Source organism: Chelonia mydas, chromosome 12 (genome assembly GCF_015237465.2).
Source record: "Chelonia mydas isolate rCheMyd1 chromosome 12, rCheMyd1.pri.v2, whole genome shotgun sequence".
NCBI lineage: Eukaryota > Metazoa > Chordata > Testudines > Cheloniidae > Chelonia > Chelonia mydas.
This window is the reverse complement of record NC_051252.2, coordinates 28,140,874-28,160,072: the sequence shown is the minus strand read 5'-3', so window position 1 is coordinate 28,160,072 and position 19,199 is coordinate 28,140,874. Positions and strand designations below refer to the sequence as shown.

The 19,199-nt window shown below is 39.4% G+C and overlaps 1 long non-coding RNA gene across 8 annotated transcripts in view; it reads right to left on the bottom strand.

Moving 5' to 3' along the window:
- LOC122462594 overlaps window positions 1-17,926 on the bottom strand; it is a 193,304-nt gene extending 175,378 nt beyond the window's left edge. For 6 of the 8 annotated variants that reach the window (XR_006285268.1, XR_006285265.1, XR_006285267.1 and 3 more), the window contains exons 1-2: window positions 17,797-17,926; window positions 17,405-17,499 (exon numbers count right to left, since the gene is read on the bottom strand). This is a non-coding gene — a long non-coding RNA (uncharacterized LOC122462594). The other 2 variants (XR_006285270.1, XR_006285264.1) reach the window with 2 other exon arrangements.
- Between the last annotated feature and the right edge of the window lie 1,273 nt (window positions 17,927-19,199).

Sequence of the window (19,199 nt, the reverse complement as noted above, 5' to 3'; positions counted from 1 at the left end):
ACCACAGGATACAGATTAGGGCCCTTTTCTGCAGTCAGACCTATGCAGGTGGATCCCTGTGCCAGCGTGAAGCTCCATGGACCTTAATGGAGCGCCATACAGGTATAACTCTGCCCGCATGGCACTGGCTGCAGAATCAGGGACTAAAACATCACTCACACTATCATGCAAAACAGAATTGCTTGGACACACTGAACTACCATACACATTACCTCCAGATCGGCAATTATGTTTATTATGTAATTATGGTGAAATCAGTCTATTCTAATCCTAGCAACCTGTCAGAAAGTCATTGTGGGCCACAAAGACCTAATAAAAGGCTTTTTTATTAAAGAAAATCCTTATAACATGTAACTTTTAAATGCACAATAAAATATTTCATCAAATCCCAACTCTCATCACAGAACTGATCAGGCCAGCCAAGCATATTGATCCACCAGCCTCCCCTTCTCTGAGAACTAGCCACCATCTGCCAGAATTGCAGGGAAATTTGCCTCCCCATTCAAAGCTAACCACAAGAAGGAGCCTTTTCACCTGCAGAGGGATGTCACATTTTCCCCCACAAATTTAGAATCCCATGCCAACTAGAGATCCAAGATGATAATGCTTTTCCCTAGCTAAACTCATTTATTAGAGAGATCCCACTCAGGAATCTAACTTCAGGAGTGTCATGTATTTGGTTGGGCCCTCAAGCAAAAGTTAGATGAGAGTTCTCTGCCACCCACAGTCTGCCCTGTTAGCCTCACGAACCCAAAATATCCAACCAGTCTATGCCACACTCCCATTGCGGTGCTGACTCCCTCCACAATCTGAGTTCAAAACTGTGCCCATCATGCCATTAGACAATCTTTCTGTTTCGGTCTGATGGATTTTCTGCCATGTGTTAGTGAATTATAAACATACTTAACTAGATTGAAATATTAGAATACTTTATCTTTCCATATTCTTCATTCATTTGTACTTTGAGGCATTTTCATGTTTAAGGCTGATGCACATCACTGATGACACACATCTGCCCTTCACACAGAGGGAGGACAGGAGAAAAGAAAAGAAAACTACAACTAGTTGCAAAGGAACAGAGAAAACCTGAAAGTAACATCAGTGAAACTTATTATACCTGCAGGACCAAAAAGTTATTCCCACCCCACAAGACCAATGACAAACTATAAAAATATCTAATAGCAAGAAAAAAAAATATAACAACACTTCTGGAAAATTATGGTTAGTGTCTACCAATGTTCCCTCTAATTTTTGACAGGCCATGTGAACAAGAAATTTCTTCTGTGCAAATTGTTGTGCTTCTGTGCAAATTTCTGTGGGTCTGGTGTTCCGCTGTGTGCGGGGGGTTTAGGATCTGTGTGCATGCGCACACACACACACACACACACACACACACACACACACAGCTTAGAGGGAACAGTGGTGTTTACTTAACAAGTACCACAAACAAGAGGAAAGGGAACTATCTATATTTACCTAGAACACTTATGTTCTCATCACAGTGGGATCAGGCATTTATAGTAATGGTAATGCCTCGTGAAGAAAAAAAGTTCTCACTAACAAAGTACCCATTAATACTTCTAATCATTCACCCAATAAAATAATTAAGACTTCATGTGGGCCACAGAGAGAATAATCAAGTAACACCGCCTAATGCAGATTTTCTCAGTAATCAAGCAACATCTAAAATGAGTTATACTTAATATTTAAATATTTTAAAAGAAGGGAAAAATTGCACAATTATGATGGCCTAGTCTGTTGCTAGCGACACGTTTCCAGGACACACTCTGCTTACCTTTTCAAGTATTTAATATTAAAAACAGTTGCATTAAACAATGGAAAAGGAGTACTTGTGGCACCTTAGAGACTAACCAATTTATTTGAGCATAAGCTTTCGTGAGCTACAGCTCACTTCTGAGGAACGGGAGGGGGGCGGGAGGGGGCTGGATGTTATAATCCTTGACGTCTGATTTGTGTCCATTTATTCTTTTATGTAGAGACTGTCCGGTTTGGCCAATGTACATGGCAGAGGAGCATTGCTGGCACATGATGGCATATATCACATTGGTAGACGTGCAGGTGAACGAGCCTCTGATAGTGTGGCTGATGTGATTAGGCCCTATGATGGTGTCCCCTGAATAGATATGTGGACACAGTTGGCAACGGGCTTTGTTGCAAGGATAGGTTCATGCGTTAGTAGTTCTGTTGTGTGGTGTGTGGTTGCTGGTAACTATTTGCTTCAGGTTGGGGGGCTGTCTGTAAGCAAGGAATGGCCTATCTCCCAAGATCTGTGAGAGTGATGTGTCGTCCTTCAGGATAGGTTGTAGATCCTTGATGATGCGCTGGAGAGGTTTTAGTTGAGGGCTGAAGGTGATGGCTAGTGGCATTCTGTTATTTTCTTTGTTGGGCCTGTCCTTTAGTAGGTAACTTTTGGGTACTCTTCTGGCTCTGTCAGTCTGTTTCTTCACTTCAGCAGGTGGGTATTGTAGTTGTAAGAATGCTTGATAGAGATCTTGTAGGCGTTTGTCTCTGTCTGAGGGGTTGGAACAAATGCGGTTGTGTCGTAGAGCTTGGCTGTAGACAATGGATCTTGTGGTGTGGTGTGGATGAAAGCTGGAGGCATGTAGGTAGTCACAGCGATCAGTAGGTTTCGAGTATAGGGTGGTGTTTAGGTGACCATCGCTTATTAGCACCGTAGTGTCCAGGAAGCGGATCTTTTGTGTGGACTGGTCCAGGCTGAGGTTGATGGTGGGATGTAATATAATGTAGGGAAACAATTGTATTGCAATTAAGTTTTCCATTGCTCCCTAGTTTTGAGTGTGGTAGTTTAAGAACATCCATCCCAGAGGACATGCTTGTTCTTGCACTTTAAATAAGCCATTTCACAAATTAATTACTACATAATTCTCAATAAATGCATGCTAACTAGATGCTGTAAACTTGTTCCATTGAGCTTCAGTGTATCTACTATTTCTTTTTATACACAGTGTTTTTCCAGAGAAGGTCAATGATGAACCATATTGTCCCTTGAAGTAGTCTAAACATCCGATATTATACCCCTAAAATGTTTCTTTATAGATTGACATCTATATCATTCTGATGTTATTTCTGAAAGGAACATCAAGCATGTTTTCAAAGACAGCATTACATTTCCTTGGGTATTTGCATGTTGAATTCAAAGACTAAATCTGACATGTTATTCTGGCAACAGGCAATTTTTTGAATAATCAGACCTTGAGCACCTTTCTGAGCTTCTCGAACAGTAATCTGTGATAGCAGAATTGCTCAGTGTCAACTACTACAAAATTTATAACTCATTCTATGAAGGTGAAGTCACTTGTTTTCATCTCCTGTTTACGTGAAGAGTTGCACCCAATTTTTTTCTTTAATGTTATTTTAAGTTAGCAGTCAGTCATTTGGCTGTTTTAGAGCAGCAAAACACTTTTATGACAAAGCAAATCAGCAATTCCAACAAACAAGTTATAAACTAGATTTGGATGGTTCTTTTGACATTGCATAGTTTTGCAGGTCCAATAAGTCACCAGAATTATCTGGAGGAGAATAGAACTATTTAGTAGCCTCAGTAATATTATGTAGGAATAACAAATATATAACTGCCAATTAAATCTACTAAATGTCTCTTTTGACCTTGTCCTGAAGTTCAAACACAGACATGAAGACCTCTGAAGTTGTGAAGAGTGGGAGTAATTTGGGATTAAGGGGCAGACCCTTCTCTAAACAAGTTTCAAATCCCTTTGTAGTTTAGGACTAATCCAGTAACATACTTAATAAGGTATAAGTACATGCTTAAATTTAAGCATGTACTTATATGCTTTGATGGACTGTGTTTAAGGAACCACCAGTTGACCTCTGTCCATTAAGAAAATTAAGATCAGTAGCTTTGAATCTGTTGACTACATCTTGAGAAAGCTCAAGAAATAGCACTCGCTACCATGACCTACGCTTTGATCACTTGAAGATTATGGTCTAAATTCTTCACTGTAGTGCAGCCATTTTGTGCTGTACTGTCAGTGAGATCTGGCTTTAAAGGTGGTTTAGCTAGTCCATGGAGATTCATACAAGGGGGTAGAGGAAATCCTCCCACAGAACAGAGCTAATGAAAAGACTTTTATGCCATTCAAGTTCCCTGCTGCCAGTATACCACGGAAAAGGTGTTGAAGCCTGGGAGCCTATACAGATGGTGATCCTTGCTACATTTTTGGTCCCCCATGGGCATTGCAGCCCAATGTAAGCATGAGGAATATGCAAGTTGCTTTAGAACAAAACACGGGAATTCAGTTGCACAGGGATCAGTAGAGAGAAATATGATTTTTAAAAGACCTAAGGTGTTGGAGGAAGGAAAGTTTTGGTTCGGTCACATTTGTTGGCTGACTGGCTTGTGTGTGCTAGGATGGAATTTGGTGCTATTTTTCTTTAATAGGTATGTATTTGCATGTAACAGAAAAAGCTTAGGAGACATCTGTGTTTGCGCGCTTTAAAAAAAGTTAAACTAGGATTTCTTTGAAACAGAGGATGTTTATTTATGAATATAAATTCCACTCAGTAAGGAACTGACTACATTCATGATCAGATTTGCATAAAATGCTCAGATTTTGTGGTGAATACACTGATTTTCCAAGATGTTTTGCAGAAGGAAATTTGAAATATTAACATATTGTGCCTGGCAGGGAGGAATACATCATTTTTCGCAGTATTAAAGTTTAAGAAAATACAAATAAAAAGGTATTATATTTCCTTGTAGTTTTTATGTGAATGGACAAAGTGCATAGAAAAGGTAAGTATTTTATGAGTTAGGAATTTCCAGACAGTAAAAACAAATTACACCATCCTTCCCCCTACCCTCCAAGCATTCTGGAAAGGTCCTTACAATTTTTGTCATCAACCAGATTTCATTTCAGCTCTGACCAATGTTCCCAAGTTATAATATAGAAATTTCCTCCTATTTCAATGATCCCTGACAATCGCAAAATAAGTTCATATTGGATGACCGTTCACTCTTACCAGCTGAATAGGTTTTCCTCTCTTACAGGGAAAAAGTGTTATTCTTATTTGACACAAATTATTTCCTCCTCATCCCCAAAAGTGTCAGTGATGTTTGTGTATTAAAAGGGACCAGATCCCTTGCTTTTTAAACTATATGTGTACTAATATATGATTTAAAACAAACAAAAGGAAGTATTTCCCACACACACACACACACACACACACACACACACACACAGTGCAGTCAACCTGTGGAACTCCTTGCCAGAGGATGTTGTGAAGGCCAAGACTATAACAGGGTTCAAAAAAGAACTAGGTAAGTTCATGGAGGATAGGTCTATCAATGGCTATTAGCCAGGAATGGTGTTTCTAACCTCTGTTTACCAAAAGCTGGGAATGGACAACAGGGGATGGATCACTTGATGATTACCTGTTCTGTTCATTCCCTCTGGGACACCTGTCATTGGTCACTGTTGGAAGATGGGATACTGGGCTAGATGGACCTTTAGTCTGACCCAGTATGGCCTTTCTTATGTTATGTACTAATGAAATACTATGATAAAGTTTTACCAGACAGACAACGTAAATCAGTGAAAGCTCGTAAGTGATCAAATAGGAGATAGGATTTCAGAAGAAGTAATGATTATGCCAATGAATGTAATGAGCTATCAGGTTATGATTTTTTTAAATGTAAGAAAAATGTTACATCAGCCAGTGACCCTAAAAGAAAATGGTGCTGTACAGAATACCGAACAGCATGCATCTGAATGGTTAACAATCCAACCTACATTTAGCAGTTTACAAATAGGTCTTTGTAACTTATTTTCTGAGATAACAGTTCACACACACAAAACTTGATATACCAGAAGGAAAAAAAAAGCCATAACTAGAGCTGTTTGGGAATTTTTTTGTGAAATGCTTTTCCACCTGAAAATGCTGATTAAGCAAAACTCAACAACTTCTTTGCAAAAATGTATTGCTTTTGACAAAAGGTTTCTCAGGGCCAGACTGGAATTTCTTTTCAAAGTGGAAGAGAAACATCCCAAAATAGCCAATAGACCAATGAGCAGGGCACTTAAACCTAGGTCACCCACATCCCAGCTGAATGCCCTAACCACCAGGATAGAGTCAGTCTCTCTCTGGTCCATTTAGCAATTTATGTGAAACAGCTTCAACAGAAAAGACTGATCCTGTAGCCTGGTGATTAGGGCATTCAGCTGGGATTTGTTAGACACAGATTCTAGCTCCTGCTTCAAATCAGAGCAGTGACTTGATCTTTGATTGTTTCAGTTAGCTGAAACATTTTTTTTTGCTCTGGAGCAACCCAAAATGTTGTTTATTATTATTAGGTTCACCAAGTGACCAACTATGAACAGTTATTTGCATAGCTGTACTTTAGAGTATGTTAGTCTGAGTCTGTCCTCCTCCAAGGATAGATGATCATTATACAAAGTAAAACTATTTTCCCCTTGTTTATTCCTCCCCCATCCCCTCTCACTGTTCCTCAGACGTTCTTGTTAACTCCTGGAAATGTGCTGGAAATGGCCCACCTTGATTATCACTTCAAAAGGTTTTCTCTCCCCCCCCACCCCACTCTCCTGCTGGTAATAGCTCATCTTAAGTGATCACTCTCCTTACAGTGTGTATGATAAACACCCATTTTTTCATGGTCTGTGTGTATATAAATCTCCTCACTGAATTTTCCACTTTATGCATCCGATGAAGTGAGCTGTAGTTCACGAAAGCTTATGCTCAAATAAATTGGTTAGTCTCTAAGGTGCCACAAGTACTCCTTTTCTTTTTGATACTGTTGACTGTTTTTAGTTAAGCATCTACCTAAATGCCTTGTGGAGGAAAAAAAAAAGTCAAAACAACAAACAAGAAAATAGCTCTATGCAAAATATGTTTCATTTGAAATATATGTACATATTTATGAAAGTGCAATTTTTCCATAACAATCAGACATGGGAAGGTAAGAGCGTCAGCTGAAAAATACAAGCAGATGGTAATTAAGATGCACAAGCAATAAAAACATCTAAAAGTAATAACACCAGTACCAGAACCAGGATGATATTCAATGAAACTGTCACATCAAGAGTTAGAAGAAAGGAAGAATTCACCAGTGTCTAGGGTGCCAGTCTGGGATTCAGGAAACAAAGCTTTAACTCCCTGTTCTGTCAGGCTTCCTGTGTGATCTTTAGCAAGTCATTTGAAATTGGAAGTTAGGTTAGTGGAATTTTCAAAAGTGCCTTATTGCCTATCTGCATTTTTAGGCACCAAAATACCTTTAAGAATCTGGCCTTTAGTCTCTCTATCCCTCACTGCCCTATCTGTGAAATAGGAATAGTAGCACTTCACTTCTTTACAGGTGTGTTAGGAGGATAAACACAAAGTTTGTGAGGGTCTCAGGTACTATGGTAATCAGGGACATGTAAGTATCTTAGACAGAAGCTTTGGTTGAGACTAACAAAAATAATTCTTAGAATTTCAAATCTCAATCTTTGTTTAATTTTTAAAACTGTTAACACTGGTCCTTTAAGGGTAACATTGAATATCCTGTAGCATTAAGGATTTGACATCCTTATTTTCAGAAAGCATCTTCCACCATACTTAGTTTGATGAAACAAAAACTGTTTGAAAAAGAGAGTTGCGTTGATCATTAGGTGAGAAGGTTCTATATTCTTACTCATTTTAGTTAAAAAGGCCTAAAGTTACAAAGAGAACAGTGGGTGTTCTTCTATCAAAGAAAGTTTGATCCTTTTGATCCAAAATGGAAAAAAAAACAACAAAACGCTGTCTTGTAAGCTGCCAATTGCAGGTGCTATTTTGACATTTTTTGCTCATTGCCATCTTTGTTCCATTTTCCATATTGACATTAGCTTGTCACACCTGACACTACAGGCTACTGCTATCACTACTTTAATGTAGCTCTAATGGAGCCCAGTTGGATCCATTTCTTGGAAGTGGATGAAACTTATCTTTTTAGTCAGTAAATGCACTGCTATTTTTCTAGCTCTCCTTTTGATTTATACTATATATCATACACCACATTACTGGTACATCTTCTACATCCAATAATTCTATTACATGCCCTAATGTAGAATTATGCCTTCATGGTAAATTGTGTCTCACAAGTTAGACTATCCAAGGGTCCTGCAGAGAATTAGACAAGAGGTAAGTTCTCAGTACTTATCCCTTCATCTTTTCATTCTAGTTCCTATGTTACACTTGTACAGCAGCCCTCTGTTCCATTGCCTCTTCTTTTTGATAGAGGTTCCATTGGTTTTTCATGAACGATCAGGACAGCTGGAGACCACTTTACATTTCCCCTGTTCCATGGTGGGATAACTTTGGTGTTCTAAAGGCCATCTAGCCTGTGACCATAGGAGTCCCAAGCGGAATAGATCTAATGAAGCTGCACTGTCAGGGACAAGAACAAGATCCACACTGTACTAGGGCTGAGGATCCTCCACTGCCTAGCTCTAGGTATAGTCATTTAACACCCATGCAAGGTGAGTGTAATGCGTGCAAAGCACTAGAGAATCAGGGGCAGTAAGTCTGTATGCAGTGCAGTGGTCTGCGCATAGTTGCAGCACATTGACACATTACATTATGCAGAATTAGTGTTAGGACTGCTGAAATCCATTGTAATTCAGTCCCCATAACTGTATGTCTGTATAAGTTTTTAAAGTGACAAAGGACAATTTAATAGCGATAGAGAATGCACTCAGAACCTGAGGAAACCATTGAGAGCCCACTGATGCTATAATTGGTGATGAATGTTGATGCATTAGAACTAAAGCTCAAGAAAGGACAGTGGCAAAAGGGACTGGAGTGGGATTCAGGAGATTTGGGTTCAACCTCCTGCTGGGCCACAGACTCCCTGTATGACCTTAGCAAATAAGGGCTTGCCTACACTACAGGTTATGTCAGTATAATTTGTGTCACTCAGGAGGTACAGCTGCACCACTGTAGTGCTTTAGTGTAGACTAGCCCTTTAATCACTTAAACCCCATCCCAGCAAAGCACTTAATCATGTGTTTAACTGTAAATATATGAATGGCACCACTGTAGTCAACCATGTGCTTAAGTGCTTTGATGGAGTAGGACTTTACTTGCTGTTAGAAACGGAAGCATAATCCATGTTTCCTTTCTACCCTCTTTATTTTTATTTAGATTGTAAATTATTCTGACTGAGACCTTACTTCAAAATGTTGATAGCAATGGAATTGTGTAGGGAGTAAGGAACTATTCAAAGCAAATCAAGTAGCCCTGGCGCTAATCCCCAGATTAGCTTCTTGCCATAACAGAAAGAAAACACTATAGTGAAACTCTGGAAAAAATGTATAGGCTGAAGGTAAGAAGTCACAAGTGATTCTGCCTATTTTATTAGTGTGAGCTTCAAGCCAGGTGGAGTTGGCATTTGTGTCTTTTATAGATGGTGGTAGAACCTTTCATTGGCTGAATCCTTCAATTCTATACCTTTAATATACCCCATATTTTTGATTTACTTAACTGAAGCTGCTACTATTCTCTTAAGTACGTGAAGTAAGACAAAGGGTTATGTTTAAAACCCACACAGGGTGACACATTCACTAATGCTTTCCAACTGGAATTGAACAGGAGAGCAAAGAAAAATTGCTGGCACCTCATACAGGAAATCTGTGCCAATCATTGGTTTGAACAAGATGAAGTCCACATGCTCCTCATTTTACAAGGATGTTTATACACAAGTTTCCTATAGGGATTGTTTCCCTGCCACACACACACACTCAATTTTAAAATCCATGTTATGTGGATACATATATCCTGAAAGTATTTGAGAAAAAATCTGGACTAGATTACTTCTCCAAAGTGATATTTGTTAATGTTACACTGTGCCAATATTATGGAACAGTGCCTATATTTACTGTGACAAGTGATGTAATCACAAAGCTAAGTCTTTAGGGAATGATAGTTTTGCCCATCTGTCCAGCACTAGAAAATAGACAATACTTATGGTACAGTATTTCATTTCCCATGTGTTAATCTGATAATGCTCAATTTTAGCATTACCATATGCAATGGTAAGACAAAACTATTTTATGAGGTGTACACTGCACTGAGGACATGCAAAATCATGGCCAAATAATACATGTTTAATACAGATGTAATCAGGACACCCAGAACTGTTTATGGTTTGGCTTAGTTCCAAAGTTACTATTAGTCTGCTTAGTGTGCAGTATGTTGCACGTGAAAGCAAAGCAGAAATCAATCTTGATATTTGGATACCAAATTGTAATGTGCTTCTTTGACAAATCTGAAACTAGAGCAGAGTTCATGCCACAGACTCCAACTGAAACTTTCCTAACATTCAAGGGATTTGGGAGCCAGGGTTTTGGTTTGGGTACCACTCTACAAGAAAAAACATTGTATTGAGGGGCTTTCTGCACTGGTAGTGCATAAGGTAACATCTTCAGTGATTGTAGCCATCACCATTAAATTAGATGTCATGTTCTAATCAGGGTATTTCCTTCAGCAAGGAATGATTAGTTATAGATGAAACTCTAAGGGTCTGAGGTTAAATTCAGCTAAAAACTGTATATGGCTTATGCAAAAGTTATCAGAAATAAGTATTCTGGATCTAGGGTCCTCCCGATCCCCACCTTGTCTCACTGTCCTCAACCCCACAAGATTTCATTTATATCTCAGCCACTTTTATACCAGGCTAAAACTTGGCATAATAAATTTCAAAGCCCAAAGGACACAGACATGAGGCAGAGGGTTAAAAAAAAAAAAAAAAAAAAACACAAAAACCTAACTTCATTAGAAGACAGTAAGAGCCCCATGGTCTCTTTTGACCTTAACACAACATACATAAGAAAAATCACAGGCCTGGTGAGATCCAAAAGAACATGTTTAATGAACATTAACATGTAAGGCTTAGCTACACTGTTTCAGGCTATAAATCAACAGGGAATAGGAAGGAGTTGTGTCTCAAGCAAACCATACAGCCTTGTAGAATTGACTAGCTAAACCACAAAGGAGTTTCAATTTCCCCTGAAGAATCAGATACTGGTATAATACTCTATGAGGAACACTAGACTTAACAGAGCCATAGTCGGGAGCTGCTGTGGAAAATCCTGCAGAGGTATTCTTAAAACGTGTTCCCATATTTCTGAAACTGAAGACAGACAATTCACATTTTTTCAAACTTGGAGCCATTAGCATTTTACTGTAGAGATGATATGCCACTCTTACATTCTAAAAAGTCCTTCAAGAAGCTACATTTTGAAGAAGGTCTTAATAATATATGTAAGAGCATTTTACCTGTAGTACTCATATTATTGATCTAACACCATTAAGGTTTACAACATTTTTAAAAACCCATTACCTTCCTGTGTATTAGCTCTCACTAGCAAAAAGCACACCACTTTCTCTGTTAAAGGCTGGCAGGCATCAACACAAAAGGCAATTCTATCTGCAGTAGTGTCTGCCTGATGGCTTGATAATCTCAGTCAATAAGTAAATTCACTTTCTTACAGTTACTTGTAAAAAAGTCTGCTATTGATTCATATGCAAATAGAGAGATACAAAAATCAGAAATGAAGAGTATTCTGACATTTTAATTCTTGGAATAGAAATACATTTATTAATGTGTACTTTACAAAGGAAACAGGGGCTGGAGAATACCAGTTTGGATTTACTACACTGCCCCCTTTCCTGTATGAGTAGCAGGTCACCACAAACACTGGTGAATCATGGAAGAAAGGCCCGAGTTTCAGATAAGGCTGGCACTTGATGATGATCAATTACTTACTAAGTGCTTTTGTTGTACCATTAGGGAAATCCTTTCCTCTTGCCTCCCTTTCCATTCACCCAGAAGGGAACACTAAATCCTTATTTTAAAAATTCCACACACAATGTTAAAAGGACCACAGTTAAATAGCAGTCAGGTCAATATATGGATACAGGCTCAGGATGAATTGCTCTGCAAAAAAGCCACACCCAGAAATACTGTTACAAGCATGAAAGTGCTTGGACCTTCTTCAGGATTTGATCGCCATGAGCAATTTTGCTGTCTGAGTGGAAGTTTGCCGTTAAACTATTACAGCAAAATGGGTCAACCTCAAAGTATTCAGAGTTCAAGAGCAATGAGTTAAGTTTAGAGGCCTATCTGAACCTCTTGTGGTGTTTCCAGGAAATATTGGAAATTCCTAAGTCCACTCTTTTGGGGAACGTCCGCCTCATATCCTGAGGAGAAAGACCAGAGAATGTGAAAAATGGAAAGAAAGCAAACCAAATATTGCCACGCTCTCCAGTTGCAATTCAGGTCTCATTCAATTGAAGATTTGGGTAGAGGCAGAGCTCAGTACATCTAATGATTTGGGATTCTGGTTTAGTTGAGATAAGTATCTGCCTAGTTAGGATGGAATTCTTATGAGAACAGGCTCTCTCCTAAAACTGCTTGCAATTTTACTTCTTGTCCAAGGTGGAAGTTGTACAAAAAGCAGCCTTCCTTATGGCATTTCCACAATTCCAGCTGGAAACCAGAAGTGCAACTACACTTCTCTGAACATTTCAGACACCTCCAAAGGCTCACTTAAATCCATACTCTCAACCTTCTCTGTCTATCTCTTCTGTGTAGCCCCAAATGGTCCCATTAAGAGCAATTCAGATTAGCTCTACAGTGAAGAACTTTTCTTCTGCCTTCCCAACTCAGACCCAGAACATCAAATAGTTAAAGAGCCCCTCCACTGAAAAAAACAAAAACTGTAGCATCTGGTCTGGGCAATGGACTCTCTGCAGGGCTTTGGACAGTGGACTTGCATAGCTCTTGGAATCACTGATCACAATGCTGATATTGACGCTAGTTTCCACTGCACAAGAAATGCATAGTATTGAGCTCTATGTGAAAGACACTTACAATTTTTGTATCAACAGTAAGTCACCATTTTTGCATTACATAGCAGGTTTTTTTTTTCTTTAGTATAGTCAAGTATCAAACCAACATATAACAGAGCACATATGTAGTAGTAAACTTTGAAGTTGAGGATAATATATACTCTAACCCATTAAAGATGAAATGTACTATGAGCTTGAATGACAATAGGAGTATAGCAAACAGTATCCATTAGTGCATTAATACTACATGAAGCTATTACATTGTTTCCACCTATTAACATAACTGGTGATAATATTGGGGGTGGGAAATCAATATTTTTGAAGTCTCAAAAAGGGGGAGAGGAAGCTGTACATGCACTTTCAGAACATTTCACACTATGGCATGACTGCAAGACCTATAATGATGCAAAAATACAGAACAGGGTTACATATGTTGGTGTTTACCAAGTGCCCCCAAAGCTGTCGGTTTGTTATTTCCATTTTTAATTTGAATATACAAGTTTTTTGGTCTATCTTCCAGCCTCTCAGCTCAGGAGACCACATTTAAGAAATTATGGGCTATATCTTTGTGTAAGGCAAATCACTACAGCTTAATTTAATTCAGTGGTGCTACACTGATTTACACCAATTGAAAATCTGGTTCTAAGTATGTGTATATCTACAGATGTGTTTACATACATTTATACTCTTTGTTCTTTAGAGACTAGGTTATATTACCCTTACCAAATAGTACTTTGCTACAGAAGTCCTCTCATTGCAGCCCTATATTTTTCAGCTGTACGAAGAGGTGTGTATGCATATGCTCACACGTTTGAGTACGTACAGACAGGGTGACAATATCTTTGTCTTCAGACTGTAGAGCGTCTTGAACAATAAAAGAGGCCAAGATTTTCAACTGCAGGTGCCTAAAGCACAGTATGAATTCAAATACATATGCCTTAGTTGTCAGTCCTTAATAGAGAGATCAGCTAGAGTTATCAAAGCTTGAAGACTGATTATTAATCTAGCACAGCAATATGTACATTCAAATATGCTTTTAATGCGCCTTCATACTGACATAAGAGAACAACAACAAGGTTAGTTCCCCATGGTGCTGTAAGACTATTATATGGTATCATGATGCTGGCCAAGGTTATCAAATAATTTTGAAACTGTCTGGCCACAATTGCCACAAGTATGCATGCAAACATTTGTGTGCACAAATAGGAAAATATGGACTTCTACTTTAACAGCACTTCCAGCTGCCACTTCAAATTTGATTGGCATGTGCATATCAATTTGATATTTTCAAGGCCAGATAATCATTAGAACCACCAGTTGAGTTTTTAGTTTGAGAATGCCATTTTGAAGCTGGTGTTATGTCAATTGAAGATTGATCGGGGGGGAAAAGAAAACCGGAAGTGATTGGTTCTTTCCTCTGACTTCAGTAGGCTTTGGATGAGGCTTTTACTGCCTTGTTGCTTAATGGAAGTTATAATGAGTAGGTTTTCCTTTTTAATGATATGAACTGTGCTCCATGAGATCACAGCGTGTCATAAATATAAAGGGAAGTGTAAACACCTTTAAAATCCTTCCTGGCCAGAGAAAAAACCCTTTCACCTGTAAAGGGTTAAGAAGCTAAGATAACCTCGCTGGCACCTGACCAAAATGACCAATGTGGAGACAAGATACTTTCAAAGCTGGCGGGAGGGGAAGAGAGAGAGAAACAAAGGTTCTCTGTCTGTGTGATGCTTTTGCCGGGAACAGAAAAGGAATGGAGTCTTAGAACTTAGTAAGTAATCTAGCTAGATATGCGTTAGATTCTGTTTTGTTTAAATGGCTGAGAAAATAAGCTGTGCTGAATGGAATGCATATTCCTGTTTTTGTCTTTTTGTAACTTAAGGTTTTGCCTAGAGGGATTCTCTATGTTTTGAATCTGATTGCCCTGTAAGCTATTTACTATCCTGATTTTACAGAGGTGATCCTTTTACTTTTATTCTTCAATTAAACTTCTTCTTTTAAGAACCTGATTGCTTTTTCATTGTTCTTAAGATCCAAGGGTTTGGGTCTGTGTTCACCTATGCAAATTGGTGAGGATTTTTATCAAGCCTTCCTCAGGAAAGGAGATGTAGGGTTTGGGGAGGATTTGGGGGGGGAAAGACATTTCCAAGCGGGCTCTTTCCCTGTTATATATGTTAGACACTTGGTGGTGGCAGGACTAAAGTCCAAGGGCAAAAGATAAAATAGTTTGTACCTTGGGGAAGTTTTAACCTAAGCTGGTAAAAGTAAGCTTAGAGGGTTTTCATGCAGGTCCCCACATCTGTACCCTAGAGTTCAGAGTGGGAAGGAACCTTGACACAGTGTAACACATTTAGAATCCTGTAAAAAGATAAGATTCCTTGCAACCCTGAAAAACATGTTTGGTTACAGCGTCAGTGTGAATTTATATTCTAGACTAGACTGGGCCTCCATTAAATTCAATGTACGTTTCACCATCACCTTCAATGGCAACAGAATTGGTCCGTACACTAGTAAGTGAAATGTTAATTTTAAAAAGGTTTATAAAAATCCAGAGTGACTCTACAGACTTTATTTTAAAAGATCAGGTACCATTATTGCACATATAGTATTACCTCTGTGCTCTAGGAGGTAATGTAGTATTTTTAAAAAATCTGGATAGAACCAATAATGCTGATGTCGTGGATCAAGACAATACCTTTTTAAGCCAAGATGATAGATGCTTGGGGGAAATCCTGGCCTTTGTGAAGTCAGTGGCTAACCTCCCAAGACTTCACAAAGGCCAGGATTTCACCCCTTAACCTTACCTATCTGATTGCCAGTGCTGGGGGTGGGAAGGGAAAAGAAAAGGCAGGGAAGGGCCAGTGTGTAAAGGGACAGCTTAGATTCACAACTCATTAAAGTCAGGGTAAAAATCCATACAGCTAAATTTGGACATTTGCCCTGATATTTAGTATTTCAAACATTTTTGTTAATTTACTATATAGCAATAGAATAGAAACATTTCAAAAAGCAATACTGAATACAGGAGAAAACCCAGCAGTCTGGTTTTGAACTTGCTAATGATTTCTGCTTAGGATAATGTTGACCACCCAAACTGCTTCAGCTAGTGAAGAAGAAATAGTCTAGATGCAAATTAGTATTCAGTCATTAGGTTACACCCATGTCATCAACACTATGGAACTCTCAGGGAAATAAATGTTTTCCCTTGTGCTATGTATGTACATGCATAATCTATATTCAGACAAATCTACTGGTACTTTACCCTTGCATAATGATAATATTCAAGTATATCTGGAGCTAGATTCCATTTTCTAGTGCTGTTTCTCTGCTATACTATAAGAATTATTCCCCCGCCACCTCCTTCAGATGAAAAAGAAAAACATAGTTAATCAATTCTAGGTAAGTAGTGGAATGAAGTCATTGTTAAGGATTTGGCAACCAGGACTGTGGTGAATTACTCTGCTTACTTTTGGAAAGTTTTCCATTACCATGGTTAAAATTTAAAACTAGGTTGTCCAGAAATAAGTTTGGAAATCTTTCTGCGTTGTTTTCAGGACACAGGGCCAGATCCTACACTGAAAAGTTCTCATCTGTTAAGGTTTCAAACAGTTAACACTCAATATTCTTATTTATGGTGAGGTTGAGATTTTAATCTCAGCTCATACCAAGGGCAGCACACAGCTCCAGGAGCAGACCAGGGAATGAACTGTCATCAGGAGTCAGAGCTTGCTCCTGGCTTCAAGAATGAAGCAATTCAGAGATTTTGAGGTCAGGAATTTCATTAGATCATCTAGTATGACTTTCTGTAGAATACAGTATACAGAATTTCACCAAGTTATTCTTGTGTAGAGTCCACAAAGGGATCCACTTTTGAATACCAGAATCTGGCAGTCACTAACAAATGAATACACAGCTAGGGCTAGACATCTGGGAGGGAAGTGTTTTTTGCACCCTCCTACCCCACTATAGCAGCCAAGCAAGATGGAAAAAAGTGACCAAGCTGCACGGCAATGGGGCTGGGCCAGTGCCTAGGGCAACTGCCGTGGACACCTGCCTCTAAACCAGCCCCGTGAATTGCCCTATAAATGATGCCCCCTTGAAAGTATATAACATAGCCTGTAATCTTGCCCTAAACAGGCCATTGCTCAGAAATACAATACAAACAAGTTATACAATCTTACTTTGCCCTTACCCTTTGGAAGGGTGTGCAGTGTTTCTGGGCCAGATCACCCAGAGGGCAGCTTTGAGGAAGATCAATTGAATGAAAATCCCAGTCATGAATAAACCTTCTTCTCTAAAAAGGAGGTGAAATGGGTCAGAGCCTCCTGACAGACCCTTCTGGCAGGAATATACCCCAACAGACCCCCGTCAGCCATTCCAAAGTCGCTCTTTCACCAACACGACCATCACCAAACAACTCCAAAACCTCCTCCTTTTTTTCCATAGCCAGGATTCAAGCTCACCCAACTATAGCATTAAAGTCAAGCCCAAATAGCATAATTTAAAAAGTTCTCACATGACTCGTGTGATTTGCTGTCCACCCAGTCTTTTCTTACTTCTCTCACAGCTCTCCCTTCTGATTAGGGACCACTGGATTTCTCCCAGCATCACCTGATAAATTCAGAAACCCAAACAAGTAGTCCTGGGGTTAGCAAATAGTCCCACATAATTAGTATCTATCTCATCTCTCTTTAAATCTAACCTGGGCTTCTCTCCACCCCCACTATTCAGTCCCTCAGATGGAGCAGCAAACTTCAGGGCAATTCCTCAGAGCTTTTCTCAGTTTCTCCCACCAGCACTTTTTTGTTCCTTTACTAGGGAACTCTCAGCTCCCCAGGAACATGCAGCAAAGTGCTCTTAAGCTTTTCTTCATTTGAGAACTCTAGCATCCTTTATGGCTGACCCTACCTGAGCTTCCCTGCTGTAGGCAGCTTCCCCTCTGTAATACAGGTGATCCTACCAAGAAATTCCCTTTTCCCACTATAGTTTCCTCTTTACTTTACCCTGAGCTCCTTTATTTATGAGAAGCTCCTACCCACTCCCTGCTGGGACTGACAACAAACAGAGCAGTCTCCAGATGGAACCAAATGAGCTAAATAGGCCCTAATGGGAGGCAGCTAATTAGTCACAGAGGGCTGCTGTGGTTCCCTCTTAAAGGGGCAAGGCACCTGTGACAAGGGAAATGAAAACCTGGTGCTGTGGTGGGCAACTTGTGGCCCGTCAGGGTAATCTGACTGCAGGCCACGAGACATTTTGCTGACATTGACGGTCCGCAGGTATGGGGCCCTGCAGCTCCCAGTGACTGCCGTTCGCCGTTCCTGGCCAATGGGAGCTGCATGAAGCAGCGGGCCGTATGAGAGCCTCTTAGGCCTCACCTAGAATCTGTTCAAAAAGAAATACTTGGTTTTTTTCCCGCATGCATGCATTCTAAATTTAAAGAGGTTTTAATGAAATGTAGGGTCTGGTCCTCTGTTTTGCATGCATGCGCATATGGCAGAACCTGGTCCTGAGAGGGACTGAATGCTTTTTTTGAAAGGTCAGTAGGAGTTGAGGGCACTCATCGCCTCATTAGGAACCTGATCCAAAGTTCACTTAAGTCAGTATAAAGACTCTAGTTGGCTTCAACAATCTTTGGGTCTGGCCTAGCCCATAATTAATGTTATCTTCCATAAAACCAGCTGAGGCTACTAGGCAAGGAGCAGTAAACCTGGAAACCTAAGCTCACTACCTTCAAGAGATAATTTGCTTTCAATCTCTGATAGGCCAAAGAAAATTTCCAGCTCCAACAACAATGCATTCACTGGTTCACTAAGTTTGGGCCTTTTATAATGAATAAACCTCAAATTAGATATATTTTCAGTATCTAATTTACATTGTAAGATGTTTGTTTTTTGAGTTCCTGAATTTAAGCAGTGGAAGAAAAAGGAAACTTTGATAAGTTTTTAATTAAACTGATAGTATCTTTTTAAAGGCTAAAATACCTATAGTGAAAAGGACCCAAGTAATAATAGACAGGTTGTATAAGGCTTAGCAGGCAGGCTATTATAGCATTCCTTCTTAAGCACATTGCTTGCTTTGTGAAAGAGCCAGACTGCTTTTGTAAAGATGTGTATTCGGTATCTGATTGCTTCTGTGAAGAACATTTAAAGAAGGTTAGTCACCTCTGGCGCTAAAAAGCATTGTGTGTTAAAAGTTCCACAATACACCACTGATCTATGCTTCAAAATGGGAGAGCTGTAAACCTTTTCTACTGCATTAAATAGCTTGCCATCTCACGCTCTGGCTCTGAAGCTGGGCTTTGCCCCTGCACA